The 16,820-nt window shown below is 42.9% G+C and overlaps 1 protein-coding gene and 1 non-coding gene across 2 annotated transcripts in view; both read right to left on the bottom strand.

Moving 5' to 3' along the window:
* Entrep2 (endosomal transmembrane epsin interactor 2) overlaps positions 1-16,820 on the bottom strand; it is a 391,900-nt gene that overhangs the window by 198,163 nt on the left and 176,917 nt on the right. The window lies entirely within an intron of this gene.
* LOC130865665 (U6 spliceosomal RNA) lies at positions 14,952-15,061 on the bottom strand. The gene has a single exon (XR_009056214.1). It is a non-coding gene; the product is annotated as a U6 spliceosomal RNA (small nuclear RNA).

The following is a 16,820-nucleotide window of genomic DNA, read 5'->3' as shown; positions in this document are numbered from 1 at the left end:
TGCATGCGTGTGTGTGTGTGTGTGTGTTCGTGTTCTTTTGGGGAAAAGATTGCTTATGTAGCAAGTCACACACCACCATGCCACTGGGTCACTGAATTCCACATTCTGAGCCGAGGAGTTAGTTGCCCTACTTCATTCTTGCTAGTTGATTAAACCAGTTAGACAAAGAAGGGTCCATCTGGCCTGGCAGCTGGCTCTTTCCATTGCTGACCATGAATGTCAAGTGCTCACTTAGCGTGGGAATAACAAAATCTCCACAACCAAAGACCTGCTGACTGAGAAACTACTGCACGGTGGGAGTGAGTTATCGGGGGTCCCTAATATCAGAGGGGCTCCAGCCCAAGCTGAGGAAAGCCCCCAAGAAACAACCAGAGGCTCCTTCGCTGTTATCTTCTTTCTCAGAAGCTTGGACAGTTTGTTTTACTCCCAACCTTTCCCCCATCCTTTGTCTGCTTCCTGGATTTTCTTTATTCGCTCTGTGGACCTGGAGAGAGTATCCCCTGACCCACCTTTTCAAGTGTTACCTACCTAGTGCTGATGCTAGACCCCATCAAAGTTCAGGGTGCATCCATCTCTATGTCAGCCCCAGAGGAATCAGCAGAATATGATGAACCACATCCTTAGAAAGCAAACGAGACCGACTGACCGCCCACGCTATAGTAGTTAATGTCCCAGGACTGTAGTCAATTACGTGTTTAAAAAGGCCAGCTCTTTCACTTCACCCCTAGTGGGATCCTGGTCTTGAGAGGATGTTGTAGGCTCTGTACAATAGCAACAGGTCTTCATACTCCTTTTATCTCATATGTATATAATTAATCCTTGACTAATAATGTTCTAATTTACTATAATTTCTTCACACTATACTTCCACACTCAGCCCTTCATAGCTGTTGATTCTGCATTGGCAGATTCATTAAACTATGGGTTTAAAGTACGTAGGTGGCATAATTGTATGTCTACAAATACAAGCTTTACCCTTGTTATTCTCTAAGCAATACAGCATAACTATTTGCATCCCATTTGCGTTGCATTTTGAATTTTAAGATATCTAGAAGTGATTTATAATTTATCAGAGAATAGTTTGTACGTAAAAATTATCCCACTTTAATATAAGGGACTTAAGCATCCACTTATTTTGACATCTACAGGGAGTCCTGCGATCAATCTTCCACTGATATGAGGAATGACTATAATACTATTTTAATATTTTATAGCTGACTGTGGGCTCAGAAAGTGCCCTCAAAGGCCCATGCCTTGAAAGCGTGGTCCCTTGATTCCTTGCCTGTGGTGCTTCCAGGAGGAGGTGGACCTTTGAGGATGTAGGACCTAGAGGAAATTCATTCATTCTCTCATTCTCTCATTCTCTCTCTCTCTCTCTCTCTCTCTCTCTCTCTCTCTCTCTCTCTCTCTGTGTCTCTGTGTCTGTCTGTGTCTGTCTGTCTCTCTCTGTGTCTTTCTCTTTGTGTGTGTGTCTCTCTCTGTGTATGTCTGTCTATCTCTCTCTCTCTGTGTATGTCTGTCTCTCTCTTTCTGTTTGTGTCTCTGTCTCTCTCTGTGTGTGTCTGTCTGTCTCTCTCTCTCTCTCTTTCTGTTTGTGTCTCTGTCTCTGTGTGTGTGTGTCTGTCTCTCTCTCTCTCCTCTGCGACACAAGTTCTGCAGCTTGCTCTGACACATGTTCCATTAGGGTTGTTCTGCCTGTCACAGGCCTGAAGGCAACAGGGCCAAAACCATCACAGATGAAACCCTCTGGAATTGGGGGCCAAAATACACACTTCCTCCGAAGAAACTATCTAAGGTATGTGTTACCATGACAGAAGGCTTACTAAGACATGGCGCCACTTATTCTCCCAGATCATATCATTCCCTCACCTAGACTAGACTCAAGCTTCCTGAAGGCAAGAACCACCTCTCACGCTTCTTATTTCCCACTCAGCACGCAGCTCAGTACTTGGCACAAGTGTCCCATTGTCTGGGAGCTGCTGCGGTGCAGGGTCTGGCATTTCTGAGAACCACTGTGGGATGACTCCCATTCACCGTACAGACAGTGTGAAAAACTATCCCAAGGTCGCCCTCTTCACGGTCATTGCCAAAGCACACCAAGATGCAGTCAGCCTACAACCGGCGCAGCTGGAAAACTCTTAAAACTCTTTTCTGTTGAAAATTTGTTTAAACTTCGTTGATGCCTGCTGTAGGGTTCTAAACAGTCAATGAGAAGCCAACAATTTGTCAAGGTTTTTGGGTCCACATACACAATTCACAGCACATTAACCACTGGGCATAAATTACAGTAGAGCAGTCATCAATATAAACACGAATACTCAGGGTGTGAGACCCTGTTCTAGACTCTGAACTCGCAGAGGGCCTGTCTCTTCAGCACCATTCCTATGGAGGCCGCCACCTAGGTTTCGACCGGAAGGGTACACCATTCTCCACCGGGGCCATGGGGCAATAAACTCTTTCTGAGAGCTTTCCTAACAACAGTAGAAGCAGCAATCGAGGAGTAGGCTTACTGCGACTGTTTCCAGGTGAATTTTTAAGATGCTGCAGTTAACTCATGGGATGCTGAATGCATAATCACCTTATCAAGAATCTTTGTTAACCCTGTATGTAATCTGCTCATTCCTCTTGCCAAAAGCAAAGTATTCGTCCATTTCTCATTAAAAACATGCCTGATGGATCAAAATAAAGCCACTTCTAGTCCTCACTAGAGTCATTTAAGGAGATCTAGATCACTGTCAGCTGTACTAAAACAAACTATTTTCCCATGGCAACTTTTAATTTCACACGGTGTCTTATTTTTATTTTTTTCCCCCCGTCATTCCTGGGGTCAGATATCCTGAGCAAAGGTTAAGGGAGAAAGGTTCATTTAACCTGACGATACCAAGATACAATCCAGCCTGACAGGAAAGCAACGGCATGAGGAGCTTGGCAGTGGCTGGCCAGATCTGATCTCCAGTCAGAAGAGGAATGTGACGTGTGCATTCATAGTAGAGCTCAGCTCAGTTCCTCTGCTTTCACACGGTCCAAGGAATGGCGCTAACCACGATGGCTAGACTGCCCCGCCTCAATTAGGAACGGTGCCTAAGGAATGGTTCTACCCACGATGGCCTCAGTTAGGATTGCTGCCACCCACGATGGCTAGATCTTTGGAGCTCAATTAGTACAATCAAGATAATTCCACAAAGACATTCCTAGGGGCCCGTCTCTCTGGAGATTCCGACGTCTGTAAAGCTGCCAATCACCAGCAAGGTCCTGAGTGGTCTGTTTACATCTCTTTTCTAGTTAGCACTGCCTCCTTGTTAACATGCCATACTGCTAGCAATTTAAAGGAAATGGGGACGGAAGCAATGACTCAACGGGCAGACGCAATTGCTGTGCAAGCAGAGGACTCGAATTCGAATGCCCCAGCACCCACACCAATATCCCTGGCAAATCTACACACGCCTGTGAAGAACGAAGGACCCAGAATGAAGACAAGGAGATTTAGATACTTCGACATCTTTGCTTGAAAAGTAAAATTCCTCATTGCTCCAAAGACCTGGACAGGGAAGTATATGTCTGGCTTATTTTCCTTTTCTTCTACAATTAACCCATGAAGATTCATCTTTAATATGACCAAGCAAAATATATTCTCTTAAAAAGAGGTCCTGCTCTTTCCTGACTGTAAGAAACTCCCAAAGTGGATTCATAATGAATTTCCTGAATAATGACTTCAAACAGATTTACATTAAATATATTAACCTTTAACTCACCTATATTTTAATAGCATATTAAAGTTATATTTGAGATCAATTCACGGCTTAGGAAGAAAGCCCCATAGGCTTTCTAGAATTCATATTAAAGGTTAAAGTGATTCATATTTTCCCCCCACAGAATCTGGTCAGACATATGACTTTGTAGTATGACTAGGGCTGAATTTCTGATGGGCACAGCAGGAATCATTTCTGTAGGTTCAAAAATTCAAAGACACTTTTGGAAAGGAGATAATGTATGCAGCCCGGGGTTTTAAGATTTCTTACATTGAAAAATGATCAGCATAGCAATGAAGAGAGAGAAATATAAAAAACTAGTCCTGGATGAAGTTCATCCATCATGAGCTCCCCACTTCTTGGTATTTGCATGTTATGTTAAATACTGCAGTTGTGGGAAACAAAAGCAACAGAATCCAGCTGAAGGGAAAGAGGAGAAAAAGCATTGCTCTTGCTCTTCATCTGTGGGTTTCTAGCAAACCCAAGACCATGGCAAGAACTAGTCGTTTGTGGTTATTCACAAACAGGTAAGGTTGTTTTCCCAGCCCTGTGACCTGCTGGTTCCACCCCACGAGGACACCAGCAAGCTCCCATGACTGTCCAGAAACAGTACTTGGACATAGGTGATGTCTCCTTGTGCCACAAAGGTAAGTTTACCAGAGACAGATCTAACCTGAGCTTAAGACCATCTCAACACTTGCCTAAACTGATGTAAAAATTTGCAAATTAGGTTGATGACAACTAATAGCTGCCGGATCTCAGTTAAGTCCCACTCAACAGGAGAAAAATCATGCCTAGTACTAGAAATCTAGCCAGCTAGTGAGTTCATGCACCTTAGGAAAGAAGCTATTATTGCCACTTGGCTGGACTGGCATAACTCCTTACTTCATTCTAAATCCTTATGCTTATGCCCACAGATAAGTATAGCTGCTACCTCTCATCATAGAAGCCTGTCTTTATAGAAAACGGAGACCAGAAACCCACAACTGGAGGCAATACAAGAGATAAAGAGATCATGGAGAACTCGGCCCCAACAGAGATATCTACATCACAGCTCCAGCATATGACTCAGGGAACATCGCTGAAGAAGGGGCAGAAAGACTGTAGGAAACAGTTTCTCTTAGAAATGGCTACATAAACAAGACCAGAGCAATGGCAATGTCAGTGGGCATATTAATGTGGAAGGGGGAACGTCTCTTGGGATTCCACCCCTAGACAGAAACTATAGGCAATTAATGACTACTGGGAGAATGAGAACTAGCCTCTCCCAAGGACGAGCCCCCTGGTTGGTTGTCTAGTGCAAAGCAGTCAGCCTCGAAACCATATATACACCACCAACAAAAACAGGCTCAACAAGTTGTATCTATATAGAGGGATTTGTGTGTACACACACATACAGACATATACACCTATGTAACGAAAGTAATCTAAGAAAAGGAGGCCATCAGCTCAAGTGGGAGAAATGGAAGGGTTTGAGGGAAGATACCTGGGAGGGGCTGGAAGGAGGGGAAAGTGGAGAAAGCTACTTTAATTAGAAACATTTAAAATTAGAAAAGAAGCTGGGAGGTGGCACATACCTTTAATCCTAGCCCTTGAAAGGCAGAGGCAGGCAGATCTTTGTGAGTTTGAGGCCATCTTGGTCTACAGAGTGAGTTCCAGGGCAGCCAGGACTATTACACAGAGAAACTCTGTCTCAAAATAAATAAATAAATAAATAAAATAAAATAAAAATAAAATAAAAACCTGCTCTCTATGTGATAGCTCCAAATAAAAGCAAAAATGGTGACTCATTGGCCTTACAAGTATTTTTCAAGTCTCAGTCCAAGTTACAAGTCTGAGTCACACCCTAGAGAGTTAATGAAAGAGGACTTTTAGTTATGTGTCCTATGCCTCAGTTTCTCCTTGGATGGGACAACAGTTGTCTCACTGGCTACCATGAGATCTAAGTGGAGGCAGTACATGGGCAGGTCTCAGCCCACGCCCTGCGTTATACCCATATTAGTCACAGAAGTCACACTGAAGTGATGAGATCGTGTGGCTGTGCTTTCTGTCCCTTCAACTCTTGTCTCCAGAGGCTTTCCCAGCACATTTGGAAGGCAGAAACAGCTGGTGTAGGGGCTACAGAGTGATCATGCATTTTTCCTATTATTAGTCATTTCAAATAAACTGGATGCATCCTAATTTGGGGGTTATGTCTTTGCAATGTTTGTAATTTAAAGAATTTTAGTAAATTTTAGTTTTATAATTAAGGTCCACAGCAAAACTGAGTAGGGAGACCTGAAATTCCCCATATATTTCCTCTCTCCACACAGCCTCCACTGCTATCACATCCTCCACCAGGAAGGTACAGAAGTTATAACTAGTGAGCTCACTGGTTCATCACTAAGTCCCAAGTCTGTGGCTTCTGATGGGGTACACTCTTGGTGTTAAGCATTCCATGGTTCAGACAGATGCATAATGGTGAACATTCGCACTTACAGGATCAACAAAAGCATTTCGCTTGCTGTGCCTAGGCATCCCTTCCCTACTACTCCTGACCTTCTCCACGCCCTTGCAACTTCTGAGCTTTTGACCGTCTCTGTGTCCACCGACTGAGCTTTATCAAAGGCATACAGCCTCTTCTGGATAGCTGCTTTCATTTGGTGATAAGCATTTAAGCTTCTTCCTTGTCTTTTCCTGGCTTGACAGGTCATCTCTTCTTAGCACCGAATGCCCCCTGTCTGGATGCACCTGCTAATATATCCATTCTACTGAAGAAAGACTGAATTTTTAACCTACCACCTGAGGCTGTGGTTTTCAAACACTGAAAGCTACTATGGGTCTTTCTCCCACAGAAGACCAGAGAGAAAATAGTCTCTAAGTGGTGTTTCAAACATGTTCACAACATAAACACTTGACTCTGTGATCTTCCACACTTTCCAGACTACTGTCACCTTTGTTAGTTATTTCTACTCAAGTCTCAGGAGCCGGAATCCTAGCACCTGCCAGCAGCCCCTAAGCCAAAGGTCTGCATTGAAGTCCAGCATCCATTCTAATATTCTCAATGAATGTCATTGGTGCTTCTTGGGCCCATGGCAACTTAAGAGCCATCTGAGGCATTCTTAGATGACTTCTGTGCCTCCTGGGTTTATTTGGATAATAATGACTAATGCAATCAAATAGAATGTGTTATTTAAACTGGGATGTTCTTATTCTATTTATTAAGATCTAATTAGCAGAAAAGAACATTTAGTCATTTTAATTGAACAGGTCAATGAATGTTAACGAACACAGACAGCCATGCAAACACCACCAGAATGAAAGCACAGAATGTTCCATGGAACCCAGTCATTCCCTTGAGCCAGTGCGCTGCAAGTCTCTACCCACCACTCAAGCCCTAGACGAGTAGCAACCTACTCTCTGTCACCAGCATCCAGAGAATCCTGATCATGTGGTCTTTCATTCTTGGCCTCCCTTCCCCTTCTCTTTTCTCCTTCCTGTGTTGCTTTGAAAGGGACCCAGGCACAGGCTGACCTTGATGCTGCACTCTCCCAAGGTCTAGGATTGAAATCACATGCTATCACAACAGTTCCGGCTCCTTTAGCCTACTTCTTTTGAGATTCACCTGTACTGCATCCAGCAGCACCAGGGCCTCTTCAGCCCCAGAAGTGTGCTATTAGAGATCAAGCTGGTGCTGACCTGGAAGCTTTGCCCCTAGCTAAGCTTCCTAGTTCTAAAGGCGCTATGCATGCTACCAGTGGAAAAAAGCAATTAACATTCTTCCTCTGGTGTGAACCCCATATGTACTAAAATAATTATGGACCTGGAAAGATGTGCCAACTGGTGCAATAGAGCCTGGGATGTCGTGGAAGTAACCAAGCATTTTCTGATTGGATTTAAGACCTCCGTAGCAAGATGAAACCCATACCTGTTACCAGAACTGGGCAAAGAACCCATGGCTGGACAGAGCACAGGTTCTAGGAGAGACCCTACCATTATTTTACTAAGTTGACATAGTATTAAAACAGCTCCTCCTGTCCTGGATTGTGTTCACAGAGTACGGCTTTTCTCAACTCTTGCCAGAGAAGCTTTTGGCAATAGATGATGATCAACACAGAGACCCACAACTGACCGAGGTAGAGAAAGTAAGAAACTGCAATGTCGAGCCAATATTAAGTGAAATATATACTCCATACTTCTTCCTTCAAAGGCTCCAGAACCACTGTGGGAGAGGAGGCACAAAGAGTATAAGAGCCAGAGGTGGTGGCAGACTACAAGGCCGTAGATGTCTTCTGGAAACAGCAGGGTGGCTGCTCACAACAGACACGACAGCAGGCACAAGAGCCGTGTAAGGCTCAAGCCAGACAAACCCCGCATGAAGAGGGAAGTTGGGCATGAAGTTAGCCAGGAAGTTCGTGGCAGTTCTTGGCAGCTGGGAGGGAGACCATCAACTGACCACACCCCAAGGCCACACTCAAAAATATTCCAGCAATACAAACAGGCCTTGATGGGGGAGGGAGATCACAGATGCAAAGTTGTGTGGGAAGGGATGGAAGGGGAATTTGGGAAGATTTGGGGGAGGGAAGGTAAATATGATAGGAGAGTCTCAAAGAACCGTAAACATAAAAACAATAACATAACACCACAAACAACATCATAAACATAAACATAACATAAAAGCATAAAACAATGTAACAAAAAGAGCTACACATGCTACATCAAAACACTCCAAGGCGATAAAGAATTGTGTTCAACATCTTTCCAATGATACCTTGAACTACAGGTGCAACTTAGTAGGAGATACTAGGAGACCAGAGCTCTATGAAGTCAGGGAAATGATCTTTCCAGGTGTGCCTTCACCTGGTGACCGTGACGGATCTCAATTCTCAGCTTGCCAGCTGACAGCCCTAAAAAGAATTCTCCAGGTGACATCGGGAGAAATGGCCAAGTGAAGACCTGAAATTTCACTGCTGCACAAAAAGAAGTAAATTCCCAGAGATGCTGCCAGGATCGACTTGCTGGGAACTCTGGATGTAACCCAGAATCTTTTGGGCAACGTTGGGATTCTTTTTTTCAAAGTAAACAGCTGAATCTTGGCTTGGGAACTGAACTTTATGGTTCTTTGGCTTTGCCATACTCCATACCCCGACTCCACCTTAGCCTAGAAAACCATCAGTTCACATACCTGAGGCAGGCCTAGAAGCCACCTGAAGGGAGGAATCATTCCCAAACAACTGTCACATGACCATTCTAGCAATTATTTGGAGGTCATACTCAGTGATAATCTGTACTTTACCTTCATGCCCACAAAGTATGAAAAGCCTGACCCCTGGGAGAGAACTGTCACATACAGTTATAGGTAAGTAGTTTTCATGCTGTCGTTGCTTAAGTAGTGGATAATATCCATGGAAGATTAGAAGAGACATCCAAAAAGCCTTTTAGTAAAAGCTGGGGAGTAATAAATCCATAGCTTTTGAAAAGCCCCAGCATATTTCGGGGAACACAGTATGCCACCTAGATATGTAGAGTTGTATTTATGCCCAGGATGGTCTTGAGATAACTCCGAACTGTAGCCTCTAAGTCTAGGATTCAATGTAAGCAGGAAGTGAACACTAAAGCAAATTGTCAACTACCTGGCACTATGTCCAAGGTGTGTCTCAGCAGACACACATAGCCCCTTAGCAAAGACTAGGCACTGACTGCAAGCATTGAAAGGAATCTTTGACTAACCACGATCCAGTCAACTACCAGATTCACTGGGTGGACAATGCAGCAGCATAGCCAACAAGAACACTATTTTATGGAATTAGTTACAAAATCACTGAACAAGCAACAACAACAAAAAAAACCTACAACAAACAGTATCAAGAATAAAATATGGAGAGGAGTAAATTTAATTGCCATAAGTGACAAGTTATGAAAATATCTGAATCTGCAACAGGAAATTGCATGACGTGTAAAGATATAGTGAACAAGGCACACGTTAGAGTGGGGAAAAAACGATACATATAAACTGTCCCCGAGGAAGGCAGATGGTAGGCTTAAAGACTTAGGCTTAGCTCTTTTAAATATGCTGGAAAGATCTAAAGAAAATCTTGCTTAAGGAAAAAAAAAACACATGATAATCAATGATGATATTTCACCAAGTAGAAAATACCAAAACAGAGGCAGGGGTCATAATACAGTATTAACTATACATTATGCAGCTGAAGAGAACAGAAATTCAAACAAAAACTTCTTCAAAGAAGTAAAACAGCAAGACTGGAGAAGGAATTAGCCGGGACCTGAAAGATTGGCTACTTGACATTACCCAGTCTGGACAGAAAGGGAGCAAAGAACCAATAAACACAACAGACCTTAAGCCAGAGGTTCTCAACCTGCTGTCTGCAACACCTTTCGGGGTTGGATAACCCTTTTACAGGCATCGCCTAAGACCATGGGAAAACACAGATACATTACGATTCATAGCAGTAGCAAATTACAGTTACGAAGAAGCAGTGAAAATAATTTTATGGTTGGGGGTCACCACAACATGAGGAGCTGTACTACAGGGTTTCAGCCTTAGGAAGGTTGAGAACCGCTGCTTTAAGCAACACATGGAACGCTACCAAGGATGTTAAAACACACACAATGAGGTGTAGAGCGGGAAGGAGAGAAGAGAAAACAAAGGTTAGAAAGAATGTTTGAAGAAGTTATGGCCCCATACTTCTCCAATTTGATAAAAAGATACGAATCTAAACTTCCAAGCCCAGGGAATTTCAAATAGGTCAGACTTGAAAGGACTGATACCTGGACACGTCTTAGGTCAACTGTCAAAGCTGAAGTCAAAGAGACATCACAGAACAAGAGAAAGTGACTGTCACTCACACAAAGGATCCCCAAAAGATCAATAGCAAGTAGCTTATAAACCACAGATGACAAAGAGCAGCATGGGGCATACTGAAAGCCATAAAACAGAATAAAAAGAAAAGCTAAGAGTCAAGAATTCTATATACAGCAAAGTCATCCTTTTAAAATTAAAATTTGAGTCATTCAAAAATAAAAAACTAAGATAATTTGTTATGAGACAGGTCCTAGAAGACACGAGAGAAAGAAATAACATCACAGAGAAACACAACACTTCTCCTGCCTGATTAAAAAGATGGTTGAACAAAACAATAATTGCAAAGTTGGAGTGAAGGGCACATAACACACCAAGCTTTAATTTGTATTAAGACAGCACAAAAAAGGAAGAATGGAGTTACAGAAGGCCAGCTTCTATATAGTATTGACATTAAGTTAGTATTCATCTGAAACAGCCTACTGTATATTACGATGTTCATCCTGTTATCAAGGACAATGACTAAGAAAATAACACAAAAATACATCCTTAAAATAAGAGAATTAAAGTAACATGCCAGGTCTAGAGAGATGGCCCAGTCATTAAAGACTAGGCTCACAACCAAAAATGTCAAGCAGTATGCTAGAAAACATGAAGGAGGGAATAGAGGGAGAGACAAGCACTTTAGCATATGAGGCACTTAGGAAACAAAGAGAGTCTGAGTCGTGATCCTTCCTTAACAGAATTTGTGTTAAGTGGAAAATATCTTCAATTGTGGGCAGACATTATGAACATATACATTTAAAACACAGTCCAACTATGTGATATCTACAAGTGACTTTATATTCACAGAGCTAGCAATTCTTTAGTAAGTAGAAAAGGGACAAACCAGGACTGCTGGTGTTGAGCAAAAAAAAAAAGGGGGGGGGGCCTGGGAAAGAAAAGATGCAAAATGACCTGTGGGGTGGATGTGTCAAAAAACATGAACGATGGTATGAAAACAGCTACCCCAGAAAAAAATAGAAAGTTCTTAACAAATAGCACAGCTGTCTGTCAAAATGAAAAACTCAACACTAGGGTTAGCTATAGAATGTATATAGTAGAAGCCACATAGCTAGCTAGAAAATAAGAGAGGAAATGTATCCAAAAAGAAAGAAAAGGACAAGAAACTGATGGGAAATGTTAATGACCCTAGAAAGTCAATTTAGCAGGTGGAATTGGAATTCAAGAAAGACAAACCAGAAGGACAAAGAAGAGATGATTTGCTTGTAAACTGCAGTAAAAGTTTCTGGAAGCATCAAATAAACAAATAATCAGAACGAGTGTGGTCTCTGCAGTGTGGGGCAACCAGATCTGAGGTCGATATATTATAGCATTTCAGAAACTGTAAAAGAAAATGCCTCTCATTATTATAGGTATCGTTTGTACAGAAATTCACTGATAAGATCAATTTATTCATGATGAAAATAAATCCACAATAATAGGCAACTTGAGATATTTATTCTAAAATGTGCTGAAGAGAAAAATGTACAGAAGTAGCTAGAAGAATGATTCACAAAACAAAAACATGATTTGTTAGGAAGGTTGGTTAATTAAAGTGGATGTCACCAGCTTCAGGAGGGATTGACAGGTGCATTCCACAGCACAGATCTCAATAACCAGGCTCACGCCCAGCGATAGGAGGGGAAACACATCACACGTGAGGAGAAATGCTAACACTCAAAAACTGCTCCTCAGACAGTGGACTACTCATCCTTAGCAACATGATGGGGCACAGAGAGCCTCGGGTATATAAAACTGCCACATCAATGAGTGTAAAACTAAACAGATTTTACAGAATTAAAAAAATAATAATAACTAAAAAAAAAAAAAAAAAACCCAGGGCAGGAGAGACTGCTCAGGAAATGAAGACATACGCTGACAAGCCTGCTGCTGATCTGAGTTTGATCTCCAGGACCCTAGGACTCCTGTACGTGTCTTCTGACCTCCTCACTTGTGGCATGACACATGAGCATGTACACATGCACACATACATACGCACATACATACATACATATACACACACAAATAAAGCAAAAGATGTGACATTAAAAATAAAAGGACAACATCATTATAAAGTATTATTCATTTACAACAGAAAAAGATTCATGTATTAAGAAACCCACAAACAATGAAACATTTTTATGAAGATAAGAAACAGTAATACACAGAAGAGCTAACCAAAATGCCAGACTCCTGTCCTAAAAGGCAAGCTAAATCAATACATTCCTAAATCTCTATGGTCTCTCTATCACTACAGACAAGGGCTCTTTAACACAGATTCACGGTGCCTTGTGATATATAAGATAATCTATAATCTGTTATATATAAAAATATTTCAACCTGGTGGATAGTTTCTTTTGGGGAGGAAGACAAAGGGTATTTGATCTTTGTATTTTATTTAACTGTTTATATAATGGTCTCTTAAGTATTAATTATTACAAATAAGGTAGGGGGCAGTGTTCAACTCCTTGCTAGTTTACATAAGCTTTTTAAATCATGCTACCTGTGATTGCACACGAGAGCGTCACCATTAGGATCGCAAATATCACAAGATGCTTCTCTTGAGGCTTTTGACAAATCATCTAATTAGAGTTGTGTGGTCTGGGTACTAACTTGGGATTCATTTACTACAAAGAGAGCAAGTCCCTCAATCATAGGAGGCATTTCATATGACAAATGACACCAGGTGGGAAAAAAACACTATCTTTGTTGTCATTGCGCCACCAGCTTTCAGTGTCTGAGAAGGCTCTCAGAGAACACTACAGAAGGGGTGTGTGTAACCCCCCCCCCATGCACAACATTTTCTGTCTTTGTATCCCTCTTGTATCATGCTCATAAGTTCTTCTTTCCTAGTGTTGGTCAGGTGACTGTTGTCCCTTCCCCTCCTCTATAACAGACCCTTCTGCCAGCATGTCACCAGCTTTGGGCTAGGAGTCTTGGCACTGTCGTTCAATCCACAGCCAGAGAGCCAGTGTAGAAGCTCAGACCCATGCAAGGGAAGAGTCACAGCACAGCTAATAACCCGCTTATGTGTGAGGGTCTCCAAAGGGATGCTGCTGTCGACAGAACTCTGGAGGCGTGCATCCCTGCCACCGGCACGGTCACTCATCCCTGAAATCACCCAGTGACTCCAGCGGGCACCTAACACCGTTTCTTCCTAACGGGCACTAGGGACAGTCTCCTTTCACAGACAGTTCATTGTGCCTGTCTCTGGGAACGAGTTTGGAAGCTCACAGAGATCTTGTCAGTTTGCACCTCTAGAAACATGGGTCATTATGGGAGAAGATAAACACAGGGCCTTGAGGAAGAGAAATCAAGACTGCAAGATCTGCTGTCCTTTATGTTTTGGCCAGTTGTAGATTTCTGAAATAGTCTCCATCTGTAGCAAAAAGGAGATTCTTTGATGAGAGGAGAGAGCTATACTTATCTGTAGATGTAAGGACACAAGTATTTAGAATACAGTTATAAATTATACTGCTTTCAGCTCCAATCCATTTATATATAATGTAATCCCCTATACCTAAGGTTCAGAAAACATTAAAAAAGAGGGGGCAGAAAGATCATAAGTGCCAAAGAACCTGAAATCATATTTCACGCAGAGAATTTCTGCTGTGAAATAGTGTTTCCTATATATGACGAAAACTTCATCCATAAAATCTTAACATAGTCACCCAAACAAAATATCACAATGAAAACACCAGTTGACATGCCAACATAATGGGGAAAGTCGCATAAGTCCTCACCCCTGTATGAAGAACTATAGGCAATTCTGTAGCTGCTGAGAAAGGGAGAATCAACCTTCTCTAGGAATGAACCCCTGGCAGGTCATCTAATCCCAAGTGGTCGGCCCTAAACACACACACACACACACACACACAAAATACTGGGCTCAGCAAGTTATGTGTGTGCGTTTGTGTAAAACAATAACAAATAAAGAAGAGGTCAATAATTTGAGATGGAATAGGAGAAATATGGAGGAGTTGAAGGGGGAGAGAGAGGAGCGGTAAATTTGGGGAACTTCAGAGGGTCTTAAAGAAGTAGAGCTGAACATAGCATAGTTGGTGTTTTATGTGGTGTCATGGCTTGGCTGAGGCTTGAGTGTGTAAACAGGGTTCATGGGTTGGATCCTCAGCTTGATGATGGTGGGGCCTAGTGTAGGACATTAGGCCGCTGAGGTTGTGACCTCAGACGGGATTAATGACTATCTCCTGAAGTGAGTTACTGCAAGAATGGCTAGTTATGAAAGGGTGTGACTAGCTGCTCCCTTGTGTTCTCTCCCACCATAGTGTCACGTGTCATGAGGCCCATCAGAGACTGAACCAATGAGACGGCCATAGTTTGTAATTTGTCTTGAAAATTGTGAACTAATTATGCTTTTTCTTTATTAAAAATATGCAGCTGCGCAGGGGCCATGCTAATCTCCTCTGTATCGTTCCAATTTTAGTATATGTGCTGCCGAAGCAAGCGAGTACCAGGACAGGAACCAAAAGCTACAGAGAAACCCTGTCTCGAAAAAAATCAAAAAAAAAAAAATATGCAGCTGCCAGGGAGTGGTGGCACACACCTTTAATTTCAGCACTCAAGGAGATAGAGGCAGGAGGAACTCTGTGAGTTTGAGGCCAGCCAGGTCTACAGAGTCAGTTCCAGGAACGTCAGGGCTGTCACACACACACACACAAAAAAAAAAACTTGACTCGGGAAAAAAAAAAGTACACAGCCTTTAATGCCCTAGGCAGATATTAATTGGGTATGTGTACGCATGCAAGCATGTAATGATATTTCATTTGTATTTTAATAAATAAAGTTTGCCTGAAGGTCAGTGCAAAGTGGTCACACTAGTCAGCCATACAGGCAGGCAGTGGTTGCACACACCTTAATCCCAGCGGCCACACTAGGCAGACCTAGGGGCCAGGCAGTGGTGGTGCACGCCTTTAATCTCAGCAGTAGAGAGGAATATAAAGCAGATGAGACAGGAACTCGCTCTCCTTCGGTCTAAGGATTTCGCAGAGGTAAGACCTCTTTAGTGACTTGTCTGCTTTGTCTTTCTGATCTTCAGGTTGAATCCTGATAACTGTCCCTGGGTTTTTATTATTTGTGCTACACAAGCATGTCAAGTAGCTTTAAGAAAAAGCAAATACCCCCCCCCCCCGCCAAAAAGCCGGGCAGTGGTGGTGCACGCCTTTAACCCCAGCACTTGGGAGGCAGAGGCAGGCGAATCTCTGTGAGTTCAAGGCCAGCCTGGTCTACAAGAGTGAGTTGCAGGACAGGCTCCAAAGCTACAGAGAAACCCTGTCTCAAAAAACAGGAAGGAAGGAAGGAAGGAAGGAAGGAAGGAAGGAAGGAAGGAGGGAGGGAGGGAGGGAGGGAGGGAGGGAGGGAGGGAGGGAGGAAGAGGGAAGGGAAAGGAAAAGAAAGGAAAGGAAAAGAAAAGAAAAAGCAAACAGGCACAGAGAACTGTAAATAGGCTATGTTTGGGTCCTATGAGAGGAGGCTGGGGTCTGCGGAAAGCCTAAAAAAGAGGGGACCAAATAGTAAAGAGTACAAATGAGACCCTGTGGGTGAGTACGGACAGACAAGATGGTTAGGAAGAGGATGTAAGAGGGACTCGCTGGCATCCAGGATGGGGTGTGGCGTGAGAGGCGATGCTCAAGTCAAGGGGTGTTGGTTCAAGGAGAGCCAGCGGGCAGAAGGGGATGTCTGTGAGTCCCACAGTAGGTTAGGTGGGAGAAGGAATTTTGATGCCAAAGACTTGGGCTCAAGTATGAGTTAGTTGTGTCAAGGCCTGGAGGCTGCCACTTCTCTTCTAAGATACAAAACTGACTCTTGCCTACAGGGAAGAGACGTGCCCACATCACACTCAGCCAACGGCCACCACCATCACCCAGAGTGTTTCACAAATGGCACATTTGGGATCATTCATTTAAGAATCCCAATTGACAGCCATTTTCATGTGTCAACAAGGCAAGCACGTAACCCCTAGCTAGATGCTTGGTGGGACACTCGTTTTGATGTTGCTAGGGTATATTTAAGATGAAATGAACGTTTAAGTCAATAATCACTGAACAGAGCAGAATGCCCTGCCTAATGTGGGGGCTTCTCATAGGGGTTCATCTAAGCAGTTGAAAGCCCCGCAAGAAGAAAGAATGACTTCCTCTAAAGAGAAGGAACTGAAGTTCAAAAGCAAGTGGCTCTCATTCTCCCCTGAGGTGCTAGGCTGCTGGCCCAGGCTGC

This window comes from Chionomys nivalis, chromosome 23 (genome assembly GCF_950005125.1).
Source record: "Chionomys nivalis chromosome 23, mChiNiv1.1, whole genome shotgun sequence".
NCBI classification, from domain to species: domain Eukaryota; kingdom Metazoa; phylum Chordata; class Mammalia; order Rodentia; family Cricetidae; genus Chionomys; species Chionomys nivalis.
This window is presented reverse-complemented; position numbering and strand designations above follow the sequence as displayed.